Below are 14,417 nucleotides of genomic sequence, written 5' to 3'. Positions count from 1 at the left end.
GGCCCCACAGTCCGGACACGGGGCGGACGGGCCTCACAGTCCGGACACGGGGCTAGTCCCTGGGCAGGCGGCCCCAAATTCCGGACACGGGGCGGATGAGCCCCACAGTCTGGACACGGGGCAGGCGAGCCCCACAGTCAGGACACGGGGCGGGCGGGACCCACAGTCAGGACACAGGGCGGACGGGCCCCACAGTCAGGACACGGGGCGGACGAGCCCCACAGTCAGGACACGGGGCGGGCGGGCCCCACAGTCAGGACATGGGGGGGGCGGGCCCCACAGTCAGGACATGGGGCGGGCGGGCCCCCCCGGCCCCACAGTCAGGACATGGGGCGGGCGGGCCCCACAGTCAGGACATGGGGCGGGCGGGCTCCACAGTCAGGACATGGGGCGGGCGGACCTGTGGCTAGACCCGGGGCAGGCGGCCCATAGTCCAGACACGGGGTGAACGGGCCCCACAGTCCGGACACGGGGCGGGCATGCCCCGTAGTCCAGACCTGGGGCTAGACCCGGGGCAGTCGGCCTCACAGTCCAGACCTGAGGCTAGACCCGGGGCAGGCGGTCCCATATTCTAGACACGGGGTGGACGGGTCTCACAGACCTGACATGGGGCGGACATGCCCCACAGTCCAGGCCTGGGTCTAGACCCGGGGCAGGCGACCCACAGTCCGGACACGGGGTGGACGGGCCCCAGAGTCCGGACACGGGGTGGACGGGCCCCACTGTCCGGACACGGGGTGGACGGGCCCCACAGTCCGGACACGGGGCGGACGGGCCCCACAGTCCGGACACGGGGCGGACGGGCCCCACAGTCCGGACACGGGGCGGACGGGCCCCACAGTCCGGACACGGGGCGGACGGGCCCCACAGTCCAGGCTCGGGGCGGACGGGCCTCACAGTCCGGACACGGGGATAGTCCCGGGGCTGGCGGCCCCAAAGTCCGGACACGGGGCGGATGAGCCCCACAGTCTGGACACGGGGCGGGCGAGCCCCACAGTCAGGACATGGGGCGGGCGGGACCCACAGTCAGGAGACAGGGGGGACGGGCCCCACAGTCAGGACACAGGGCGGGCCCCACAGTCAGGTCACGGGGTGGGCGAGCCCCACAGTCAGGACACGGGGCGGGCGGGACCCACAGTCAGGACACGGGGCGGGCGGGCCCCACAGTCAGGACATGGGGCGGGCCCCACAGTCAGGACATGGGTCGGGCGGGCCCCACAGTCAGGACATGGGGCGGGCGGGCTCCACAGTCAGGACATGGGGCGGGCGGACTGCACAGTCAGGACATGGGGCGGGCGGGCCCCACAGTCCAGACCTGGGGCTAGACCCGGGGCAGGCGGCCCATAGTCCAGATACGGGGTGGACGGGCCCCACAGTCCGGACACGGGGCGGGCATGCCCCATAGTCCAGACCTGGGGCTAGACCCGGGGCTGGCAGCCCCACAGTCCAGACCTGAGGCTAGACCCGGGGCAGGCGGTCCCATATTCTAGACACGGGGTGGACGAGCCTCACAGACCTGACATGGGGCGGACATGCCCCACAGTCCAGACCTGGGGCTAGACCCGGGGCTGGCGACCCACAGTCCGGACACGGGGTGAACGGGCCCCACAGTCCGGACACGGGGTGGACGGGCCCCACAGTCCGGACACGGGGTGGACGGGCCCCACAGTCCGGACACGGGGTGGACGGGCCTCACAGTCCGGACATGGGGTGGACGTGCCTCACAGTCCGGACACGGGGTGGACGGGCCTCACAGTCCGGACACGGGGCGGACGTGCCCCACAGTCCGGACACGGGGCGGACGGGCCCCACAGTCCGGACACGGGGCAGACGGGCCCCACAGTCCAGGCTCGGGGCGGACGGGCCTCACAGTCCGGACACGGGGTGGACGGGCCCCACAGTCCGGACACGGGTTGGACGTGCCTCACAGTCCGGACACGGGGTGGACGGGCCTCACAGTCCGGACACGGGGCGGACGGGCCCCACAGTCCGGACACGGGGCGGGTGGGCCCCAGGGCGGGTGGGCCCCACAGTCAGGACACGGGGCGGGCGGGCCCCACAGTCAGGACATGGGGGGGGCGGGCCCCACAGTCAGGACATGGGGCGGGCGGGCCCCACAGTCAGGACATGGGGCGGGCGGGCCCCACAGTCAGGACACGGGGCGGGCGGGCCCCACAGTCAGGACATGGGGCGGGCGGGCCCCACAGTCAGGACATGGGGGGGGCGGGCCCCACAGTCAGGACATGGGGCGGGCGGGCCCCACAGTCAGGACATGGGGCGGGCGGGCCCCACAGTCAGGACATGGGGCGGGCGGGCTCCACAGTCAGGACATGGGGCGGGCGGGCCCCACAGTCAGGACACGGGGCGGGCCCCACAGTCCAGACCTGGGGCTAGACCCGGGGCAGGCGGCCCATAGTCCAGATACGGGGTGGACGGGCCCCACAGTCCGGACACGGGGCGGGCATGCCCCATAGTCCAGACCTGGGGCTAGACCCGGGGCAGGCGGCCCCACAGTCCAGACCTGAGGCTAGACCCAGGGCAGGCGGTCCCATATTCTAGACACGGGGTGGACGGGCCTCACAGACCTGACATGGGGCGGACATGCCACACAGTCCAGACCTGGGGCTAGACCCGGGGCAGGCGACCCACAGTCCGGACACGGGATGGACGGGCCCCACAGTCCGGACACGGGGTGGACGGGCCCCACTGTCCGGACACGGGGTGGACGGGCCCCACAGTCCGGACACGGGGTGGACTGGCCCCACAGTCCGGACACGGGGTGGACGGGCCCCACAGTCCGGACACGGGGTGGACGGGCCCCACAGTCCGGACACGGGGTGGACGGGCCCCACAGTCCGGACACGGGGCGGACGGGCCCCACAGTCCGGACACGGGGCGGACGGGCCCCACAGTCCGGACACGGGACGGACGGGCCCCACAGTCCAGGCTCGGGCGGACGGGCCTCACAGTCCGGACACGGGGCTAGTCCCGGGGCAGGCGGTCCCAAAGTCCGGACACGGGGCGGATGAGCCCCACAGTCTGGACACGGGGCGGGCGAGCCCCACAGTCAGGACACGGGGCGGGCGGGACCCACAGTCAGGACACAGGGCGGACGGGCCCCACAGTCAGGACACAGGGCGGGCCCCACAGTCAGGACACGGGGCGGGCGAGCCCCACAGTCAGGACACGGGGCGGGCGGGACCCACAGTCAGGACACGGGGCGGGCAGGCCCCACAGTCAGGACACGGGGCGGGCGGGCCCCACAGTCAGGACACGGGGCGGGCGGGCGGGCCCCACAGTCAGGACATGGGGCGGGTACAGTCAGGACATGGGGCGGGCGGGCCCCACAGTCAGGATATGGGGCGGGCCGGCCCCACAGTCAGGACATGGGGCGGGCGGGCTCCACAGTCAGGACATGGGGCGGACGGGCCCCACAGTCAGGACACGGGGCGGGCCCCACAGTCCAGACCTGGGGCTAGACCCGGGGCAGGCGGCCCATAGTCCAGACACGGGGTGGACGGGCCCCACAGTCCGGACACGGGGCGGGCATGCCCCATAGTCCAGACCTGGGGCTAGACCCGGGGCAGGCGGCCCCACAGTCCAGACCTGAGGCTAGACCCGGGGCAGGCGGTCCCATATTCTAGACACGGGGTGGACGAGCCTCACAGACCTGACATGGGGCGGACATGCCCCACAGTCCAGACCTGGGGCTAGACCCGGGGCTGGCGACCCACAGTCCGGACACGGGGTGAACGGGCCCCACAGTCCGGACACGGGGTGGACGGGCCCCACAGTCCGGACACGGGGTGGACGGACCCCACAGTCCGGACACGGGGTGGACGGGCCTCACAGTCCGGACATGGGGTGGACGTGCCTCACAGTCCGGACACGGGGTGGACGGGCCTCACAGTCCGGACACGGGGCGGACGTGCCCCACAGTCCGGACACGGGGCGGACGGGCCCCACAGTCCGGACACGGGGCGGACGGGCCCCACAGTCCAGGCTCGGGGCGGACGGGCCTCACAGTCCGGACACGGGGTGGACGGGCCCCACAGTCCGGACACGGGGTGGACGTGCCTCACAGTCCGGACACGGGGTGGACGGGCCTCACAGTCCGGACACGGGGCGGACGGGCCCCACAGTCCGGACACGGGGCGGGTGGGCCCCAGGGCGGGTGGGCCCCACAGTCAGGACACGGGGCGGGCGGGCCCCACAGTCAGGACATGGGGGGGCGGGCCCCACAGTCAGGACATGGGGCGGGCGGGCCCCACAGTCAGGACATGGGGCGGGCGGGCCCCACAGTCAGGACACGGGGCGGGCGGGCCCCACAGTCAGGACATGGGGCGGGCGGGCCCCACAGTCAGGACATGGGGGGGGCGGGCCCCACAGTCAGGACATGGGGCGGGCGGGCCCCACAGTCAGGACATGGGGCGGGCGGGCCCCACAGTCAGGACATGGGGCGGGCGGGCTCCACAGTCAGGACATGGGGCGGGCGGGCCCCACAGTCAGGACACGGGGCGGGCCCCACAGTCCAGACCTGGGGCTAGACCCGGGGCAGGCGGCCCATAGTCCAGATACGGGGTGGACGGGCCCCACAGTCCGGACACGGGGCGGGCATGCCCCATAGTCCAGACCTGGGGCTAGACCCGGGGCAGGCGGCCCCACAGTCCAGACCTGAGGCTAGACCCAGGGCAGGCGGTCCCATATTCTAGACACGGGGTGGACGGGCCTCACAGACCTGACATGGGGCGGACATGCCACACAGTCCAGACCTGGGGCTAGACCCGGGGCAGGCGACCCACAGTCCGGACACGGGATGGACGGGCCCCACAGTCCGGACACGGGGTGGACGGGCCCCACTGTCCGGACACGGGGTGGACGGGCCCCACAGTCCGGACACGGGGTGGACTGGCCCCACAGTCCGGACACGGGGTGGACGGGCCCCACAGTCCGGACACGGGGCGGACGGGCCCCACAGTCCGGACACGGGGCGGACGGGCCCCACAGTCCGGACACGGGGCGGACGGGCCCCACAGTCCGGACACGGGGCGGACGGGCCCCACAGTCCGGACACGGGACGGACGGGCCCCACAGTCCAGGCTCGGGTGGACGGGCCTCACAGTCCGGACACGGGGCTAGTCCCGGGGCAGGCGGTCCCAAAGTCCGGACACGGGGCGGATGAGCCCCACAGTCTGGACACGGGGCGGGCGAGCCCCACAGTCAGGACACGGGGCGGGCGGGACCCACAGTCAGGACACAGGGCGGACGGGCCCCACAGTCAGGACACAGGGCGGGCCCCACAGTCAGGACACGGGGCGGGCGAGCCCCACAGTCAGGACACGGGGCGGGCGGGACCCACAGTCAGGACACGGGGCGGGCAGGCCCCACAGTCAGGACACGGGGCGGGCGGGCCCCACAGTCAGGACACGGGGCGGGCGGGCGGGCCCCACAGTCAGGACATGGGGCGGGTACAGTCAGGACATGGGGCGGGCGGGCCCCACAGTCAGGATATGGGGCGGGCCGGCCCCACAGTCAGGACATGGGGCGGGCGGGCTCCACAGTCAGGACATGGGGCGGACGGGCCCCACAGTCAGGACACGGGGCGGGCCCCACAGTCCAGACCTGGGGCTAGACCCGGGGCAGGCGGCCCATAGTCCAGACACGGGGTGGACGGGCCCCACAGTCCGGACACGGGGCGGGCATGCCCCATAGTCCAGACCTGGGGCTAGACCCGGGGCAGGCGGCCCCACAGTCCAGACCTGAGGCTAGACCCGGGGCAGGCGGTCCCATATTCTAGACAAGGGGTGGACGGGCCTCACAGACCTGACATGGGGCGGACATGCCCCACAGTCCAGACCTTGGGCTAGACCCGGGGCAGGCGACCCACAGTCCGGACACGGGGTGGACGGGCCCCACAGTCCGGACACGGGGTGGACGGGCCCCACAGTCCGGACACGGGGGGTGGACGGGCCCCACAGTCCGGACACGGGGCGGACGGGCCCCACAGTCCGGACACGGGGCGGACGGGCCCCACAGTCCGGACACGGGGCGGACGGGCCCCACAGTCCGGACACGGGGCGGACGGGCCCCACAGTCCGGACACGGGGCGGACGGGCCCCACAGTCCGGACACGGGGCGGGCCGGCCCCACAGTCAGGACATGGGGCGGGCGGGCCCCACAGTCAGGACATGGGGGGGGCGGGCCCCACAGTCAGGACATGGGGCGGGCGGGCCCCACAGTCAGGACATGGGGCGGGCAGGCCCCACAGTCAGGACATGGGGCGGGCGGGCTCCACAGTCAGGACATGGGGCGGGTGGGCCCCACAGTCAGGACATGGGGCGGGTGGGCCCCACAGTCAGGACACGGGGCGGGTGGGCTGCACAGTCTGGACATGGGGCGGGCGGGCCGGGCGGGCGGGCCCCACAGTCCAGACCTGGGGCTAGACCCGGGGCAGGCGGCCCATAGTCCAGACACGGGGTGGACGGGCCCCACAGTCCGGACACGGGGCGGGCATGCCCCATAGTCCAGACCCGGGGCTAGACCCGGGGCAGGCGGCCCCACAGTCCAGACCTGAGGCTAGACCCGGGGCAGGCGGTCCCATATTCTAGACACGGGGTGGACGGGCCTCACAGACCTGACATGGGCGGACATGCCCCACAGTCCAGACCTGGGGCTAGACCCGGGGCAGGCGACCCACAGTCCGGACACGGGGTGGACGGGCCCCACAGTCCGGACACAGGGTGGACGGGCCCCACAGTCCGGACACGGGGTGGACGGGCCCCACAGTCGGGACACGGGGTGGACGGGCCCCACAGTCCGGACACAGGGCGGACGGGCCCCACAGTCCGGACACGGGACGGACGGGCCCCACAGTCCGGACACGGGGTGGACGGGCCCCACAGTCCGAACACGGGGCGGACGGGCCCCACAGTCCAGGCTCGGGGCAGACGGGCCTCACAGTCCGGACACGGGGCTAGTCCCGGGGCAGGCAGCCCCAAAGTCCGGACACGGGGCGGATGAGCCCCACTTTCAGGACACGGGGCGGGCGGGACCCACAGTCAGGACACAGGGCGGACGGGCCCCACAGTCAGGACACAGGGCGGGCCCCACAGTCAGGACATTGGGCGGGCGGGCTCCACAGTCAGGATACAGGGCTGGCAGGCCCCACAGTCCGGACACAGGGCTAATCCCGGGGCAGGTGGCCCCACAGTCCAGACCTGGGGCTAGACCCGGGGCAGGCGGCCCACAGTCCAGACACGGGGTGGACGGGCCCCACAGTCCAGATACGGGGTGGGCATGCCCCATAGTCAAGACATGGGGCTAAACCCGGGGCTGGCGGCCCCACAGTCCAGACCTGAGGCTAGACCCGGGGCAGGCGGCCCCACATTCTAGACACGGGGTGGACGGGCCCCACAGTCCGGATACGGGGCGGGCATGACCCATAGTCAAGACCTGGGGCTAGACCCGGGGCAGGCGGCCCCACAGTCCAGACCTGAGGCTAGACCCGGGGCAGGCGGCCCCACATTCTAGACACAGGGTGGACGGGCCCCACAGTCCTGACACGGGGCGGACATGCCCCACAGTACAGACCTGGGGCTAGACCCGGGGTAGGCTGCCCCAAAGTCCGGACACGGGGTCTACGAGCCCCACAGTCCAGACATAGGGTGGGCGGGCCCCACAGTCCAGGCTCGGGGCTAAACCCGGGGAAGCCGGCCCCACAGTCCAGACTCGGGGCAGGCGGGGGGGTCCCCACAGTCCGTACACGGGGCGGGCGGGCCCCACAGTCTGTACCCGGGGCTGGCGGGGGGCTCCACAATCCAGACCTGGGGCTATACTCGGGGCGGGCGGCCCCACCGTCCAGACCTGGGGCTAGATCCGAAGCAGACGGCCCCACAGTCCGTACACGGGCGGACGGGCCCACATTCCAGACACGGGGCGGCCGCAGTCCGGATATAGGGCGGACGGGCCGCACAGTCCAGGCTCGGGGCTAGACCCGGGGCGGACGGGCCCCACAGCCCAGGCTCAGGGCGCATGGGCCCCACAGCCCTGGCTCGAGGCGGACGGGCCCCACAGTCCAGGCTCGGGGCGGACGGGCCCTACAACCCAGACTCGGGGCGGACGGGCCCCACAGTCCAGGCTCGGGGCGAACGGGCCCCACAGTCCAGGCTCGGGGCGGACAGGCCCCACAGTCCAGACCTGAGGCTAGACCCGGGGTAGGCGGCCCCACAGTCCAGATACTGGGTGGACGGGCCCCACAGTCCAGACCCCGGGTTGGCAGCCCCAAAGTCCGGACACGGGGTGGACGAGCCCCACAGTCCGGACACGGGGAGGCCACAGTCCAGACATAGGGTGGGCGGGCCCCACAGTCCAGGCTCGGGGCTAGACCCGGGGTAGCCGGCCCCACATTTCTGACCTGGGGCGGGGAGCCACACAGTCCAGGCTTGGGGCGGACGGGCCCCACTGTCCAGGCTCAGGGCGGATGGGCCCCACAGTACTGGCTCGGGGCGAACGGGCCCCACAGTCCACGCTCGGGCCCCACTGTCCATGCTCTGGATGGACGGGCCCCACAGTCCACGCTTGGAGCGGACGGGCCCCACAGTCCAGGCTCGGGGCGGACGGGCCCCACAGTCCAGGCTCGGGGCGGGCGGGCCCATAGTTACGACACGGGGTGGGCGGGCCCTACAGTCCGGACACGGGGCTAGTCCCAGGGCAGGCGGCCCCACAATCCGGACACGGGGCGGAGGGGCCCCACAGTCCTGACACGGGGCGGGCTTGCCCCACAGTCCTGACCTGGGGCTAGAGCCGGGGCAGGCGGCCCCACAGTCCGGACACGGGGTGGACGGGCCCCACAGTCCGGACATAGGGCAGGCGGGCCCCACAGTCCAGGCTCGGGGCTAGACCCGGGGGCAGCTGGCCCCAAAGTCCAGACCCGGGGCGGGCGGGGGGGCCCCACAGTCCAGGCTCGGGGCGCACGGGCCCTACAGTCCAGGCTCGGGGCGGACGGGCCCCACAGTCCAGGCTCGGGGCGGACGGGCCCCACAGTCCAGGCTCGGGGCGGACGGGCCCCACAGTCCAGGCTCGGGGCGGACGGGCCCCACAGTCCAGGCTCGGGGCTGACGGGCCCCACAGTCCAGGCTCGGGGCTGACAGGCCCCACAGTCCAGGCTCGGGGCTGACGGGCCCCACAGTCCAGGCTCGGGGCGGACGGGCCCCACAGTCCACTCTCGGGCCCCACAGTCCATGCTCGGGGTGGACTGGCCCCACAGTCCAGGCTCGGGGCGGACGGGCCCCACAGTCCAGGCTCGGGGCGGATGGGCCTCCCTTTCCCGCTCGGGGCGGGCGTGCCCCACAGTCCAGGCTCGGGGCGGACGGGCCCCACAGTCCAGGCTCGGGGCGGACAGGCCCCACAGTCCAGGCTCGGGGCGGACGGGCCCCACAGTCCAGGCTCGGGGCGGACGGGCCCCACAGTCCAGGCTCGGGGCGGACGGGCCCCACAGTCCGGACACGGGGCGGACGAGCCCTACAGTCCGGACACGGGGCGGCCACAGTCCGGACATAGGGTGGGCGGGCCGCACATTCCACGTTCGGGGCTAGACCCGGGGCAACCGGCCCCACAGTCCTGACATGGGGCGGACATGCCCCACAGTCCGGACACGGTGTGGACGAGCCCTACAGTCCGGACACGGGGCGGCCACAGTCCGGACATAGGGTGGGCGGGCCGCACATTCCAGGTTCGGGGCTAGACCCGGGGAAACCGGCCCCACAGTTCGGACACGGGGCGGCCGCAGTCCGGATATAGGGCGGGCCCCACAGTCCAGGCTCGGGGCTAGACCCGGGAGAGGCGGGCCCCACAATCCAGGCTCGGAGCGGACGGGCCCCGCAGTCTGGGCTCGGAGCGGACGGGCACCACAGTCCAGGCTCGGAGCGGACGGGCCCCACAGTCCGGACACGAGCTAGTACCAGGGCTGGCGGCCCCACAGTCCAGACCTGAGGCTAGACCATGGGAAGGTGGCCCCACAGTCCAGACACGGGGAGGATGGGCCCCACAGTCCTGACACGGGCTTGACATGCCCCACAGTCCAGACCTGGAGATAGACCCGGGGCAGGCAGCCCCAAAGTCCGGACACGGGGTGGACGAGCCCCACAGTCCGGACACGGGGCGGCCACAGTCCGGACATAGGGTGGGCCCCACAGTCCAGGCTCGGGGCTAGACCCGGGGCAGCCGGCCCCACAGTTCAGACCCGGGGCGGGTGGGGGGCCCCACAGTCCGTGCCCGGGGCTTACGCGGGGGCCCACAGTCCAGACCTGGGGCTAGACTCGGGGCGGGTGGGGGGCCCCACCATCCGGACCTGGGGTGGGGGGCCCCACAGTCCATTCCAGGGGCTAGACCCAATGCAGGCGGCCCCACAGTCCGGACACGGGGTGGACAGGCCCCACTGTCCAGATGCAGTGCGGCCACAGTCTACATAGGGCGGGCCCCACAGTCCAGGCTCGGGGCGGACGGGCCCCACAGTCCAGGCTCGGGGCGGACGGGCCCCACAGTCCTGGCTCGGGGCGGATGGGCCCCAGAGTCCAGGCTCGGGGCGGACGGGCCCCACAGTCCAGGCTCGGGGCGGACGGGCCCCCCTTTCCCGCTCGGGGCGGGCGTGCCACACAGTCCAGGCTCGGGGCATGCGGTGCCCACAGTCAGGACACGGGACGGGCGGGCTCCACAGTCAGGACCCGGGGCAGGCGGCCCCACAGTCTAGACTTGGGGCTAGACCCGGGGCAGGCGGCCCACAGTCCGGGCAGGCGGCCCACTGTCCGGACACGGGGTGGACGGGCCCCACAGTCCGGACACGGGGCGGGCATGCCCCACAGTCCAGACCTGGGGCTAGACCCGGAGCAGGCGGCCCACAGTCCGGACACGGGGTGGACGGTCCCACAGTCCGGACACGGGGGAGACCACAGTACGGACATAAGGCGGGCGGGCCCCACAGTCCAGGCTCGGGGCTAGACCCGGGGGCAGTCGGCCCCACAGTTCAGACCCGGGGCGGGGTGCCCCACAGTCAGGACACAGGGCGGGCTGGCCCCACAGTCAGGACACTCTGCGGGCGAGCCCCACAGTAAGGACACGGGGCGAACGGGCCCCACAGTCAGGACACGGGGTGGGCGGGGGTGGGCGGGCCCATAGTTAGGACACGGTGCTAGTCCTGGGGCAGGCGGCCCAACAGTCCAGACCTGCGGCTAGACCCGGGGCTGGCGGCCGCAAAGTCCGGACACGGGTCGGACGGGCCCCACAGTCCTGACACGGGGCGGGCATGCCCCACAGTCCAGAGTTGGGGCTAGACCCAGGGCAGGCAGCCCCACAGTCCGGACACGGGGTGGACGGGCCCCACAGTACGGACACGAGGCGGCCACAGTCCAGACATAGGGCGGGCGGTCCCCACAGTCCAGGCTCGGGGCTAGACCCGGGGGCAACCGGCCCCACAGTCCAGGCTCGGGGCGGACGGGCCCCACAGTCAGGACACAGTGCGGGCGGGCCCATAGTTAGGACACGGGGCGGGACCCACAGTCCGGGGACAGGGCTTGTCCCGGGGCAGGCGGCCCCACAGTCCGGACACGGGGCGGACGGGCCCCACAGTCCTGACACGGGGTGGGCATGCCCCACAGTCCAGACCTGGGGCTAGACCCGGGGCAGGCGGCCCCACAGTCCAGACACGGGGCGGCCACAGTACGGACATAGGGCGGGCGGGCCCCACAGTCTAGGCTCGGGGCTAGACCCGGGGGCAGCCGGCCCCACAGTCCAGACCCTGGGCAGACGGGGGGCCCCACAGTCCAGGCTCGGGGCGGACAGGCCCCACAGTCCACGCTCGGGCCCCACAGTCCAATCTCGGGGTGGACGGGCCCCACAGTCCAGGCTCGGGGCGGATGGTCCCCACAGTCCAGGCTCTGGGCGGACGGGCCCCCCTTTCCCGCTCGGGTCGGGCGTGCCCCACAGTCCAGGCTCGGGGCGCGCGTGCCCCACAGTCCGGACACGGGGCTAGTCCCGGGACTGGTGGCCCCACAGTCCAGACCTGGGGCTAGACCTGGGGCAGGCGGCCCCAAAGTTCGGACTCGGGGCGGATGGGCCCCACAGTCTGGAGTTGGGGCGGGCGAGCCCCAAAGTGAGGACACGGGGCGGGCGGGCTCCACAGTCAGGACACTGGGCGGGCAGGCCCAACAGTGTGGATACGGGGTGGGTGGGCCTCACAGTCAGGACACGGGGTGGGCGGGCCCATAGTTAGGACAAGGGGCGGACGGGCCCCACAGTCCTGACACGGGGTGGGCATGCCCCACAGTCCAGACCTGGGGCTAGACCCGGGGCAGGCGACCTCACAGTCCGGACATGGGGCGGCCACAGTACGGACAGAGGGCGGACGGGCCCCACAGTCCAGGCTCGGGGCGGACAGGCCCCACCGGCCAGGCTCGGGGCGGACGGGCCCCACAGTCCACGTTCTGGCCCCACAGTCCACGCTCGGGGGCGGATGGGCCCCACAGTTCACGCTCGAGGCGGTCGGGCCCCACAGTCCACGCTCGGGCCCCACAGTCCAGGCCCGGGGCAGACGGGCCCCAAACTCCAGGCTCGGGGCGGACGGGCCCCACAGTCCAGGCTCGGGGCGGACGGGCCCCACAGTCCAGGCTCGGGGCGGACGGGCCCCACAGTCCAGGCTCGGGGCGGACGGGCCCCACAGTCAAGGCTTGGGGCGGACGGGCCCCACAGTCAAGGCTTGGGGCGGACGGGCCCCACAGTGCAGGCTCGGGGCGGACGGGCCCCACAGTCCAGGCTCTGGGCGGACGGGCCCCACAGTCCAGGCTCGGGGCGGACGGGCCCCACAGTCCAGGCTCGGGGATAGTCCCGGGGCAGGCGGCCCCACAGTCCAGACCTGGGGTTAGACCCAGGGCAGGCGGCCCCAAAGTCCAGACACAGGGCGGACGGGCCCCACAGTCCAGACCCATGGCGGGCGGCCCAACAGTCCAGACCCAGGGCGGGCGGCCCAACAGTCCAGACCCAGGGCGGGCGGCCCAACAGTCCAGACCCGAGGCGGGCGGCCCAACAGTCCAGACCCGAGGCGAGCGGCCCACCAGTCCAGAACCAAGGTGGGCGGCCCAACAGTCCAGATCTGAGTCGGGCAGCCCAACAGTCCAGACCCGAGTCGGGCGGCCCAACAGTCCAGACATGGGGCCAGACCCGAGGAGGGTGGCCAATTGGTGCAACATGTGCAGTTCCACAGGGACCCAAGATGTAAAGGGGCCACCACCACCTCCTAATCAGGTCAATTGTGCATTATGATGAGCTATGCCAATATACTGATAGAGGGGAACTGTCCAGACCCGAGGCGGGCGGCCCAACTGTCCAGACCCGAAGTGGGAGGTCCAACAGTCCAGACTCAAGGCGGGAAGTCCCACAGTCCAGACACGAAGCCAGGCCCGAGGTGGGCAGCCCAACAGTCCAGACACGGGGCCATGCCCGAGGCGGCCCGCCCAATAGTTCAGACACGGGGCTAGATATACTGTTCTGATAGAGGGGCCCTCTTCTGGCTGTGTCCACCCCTGACGTACAGATATACAGCAATATGCAGCAGGAGAGACAAGATCCAGGGAGATATCCGATCGCCAGAACTGGGGTCAGGAAGGAATTTTTTTCCCCCCTAGGGGGTTTTCTTCGCCTTCCTCTGGATCTTTGGTTCCAGTGGCTCTCATCAGGTCTGCACTATCCGCAGCAAGTTCTGTAGTCTCTATCGGGCCTGACCTGAGAGTCATTGTGAACTTTAATTTATTAAAGGGCCAGTAATATTTTTATTACAATGTGGCTTATTGCTATTCCAATAAAAAAATTAATAATAATATATTGTGTTGTGTGTTTTATTTGTGTGGACTTCACCCTACAGAAACAATGATGAGAGTGAACGCTGACGCTCAATATTCCAGAACTAGAACCAGACTTGGCTGATCCGGCATATAATAAAGTGTCTGTCTCATCTGCTGTATACATGATGGCAGCTGCTGCAGGACCAGGGAGTATAGAGGGTGCTACATACAGGAGCATCTCACAAAATTAGAATATCATCAAAAAGTTAATTTCAGTTCTTCAATATAAAAAGTCAAAGTCATATATTATATAGAGTCATTACAAACAGAGTGATCTATTTCAAGTGTTTATTTCTGTTAATGTTGATGGTTATGGCTTACAGCCAATGAAAACACAACAGTCATTATCTCAGTAAACTTAAATAATTAACAAAAAACACCTGCAAAGGCTTCCTAAGCATTTAAAAAGTCCCTTAGTCTGTTTCAGTAGGCTCCGCAATCATGGGGAAGACTGTTGACTTGACAGATGTCCAGAAGGCAGTCATTGACACTCCACAAGGTCCCAGACTTCCAATTTTAATTTGTTTC

The sequence above is a fragment of the Phyllobates terribilis genome, unplaced genomic scaffold (assembly GCF_046119375.1).
Source record: "Phyllobates terribilis strain yellow unplaced genomic scaffold, ASM4611937v1 Scaffold_460__1_contigs__length_1441810, whole genome shotgun sequence".
Lineage (NCBI taxonomy): Eukaryota > Metazoa > Chordata > Amphibia > Anura > Dendrobatidae > Phyllobates > Phyllobates terribilis.
Note: the sequence above shows the minus strand (reverse complement) of the source record.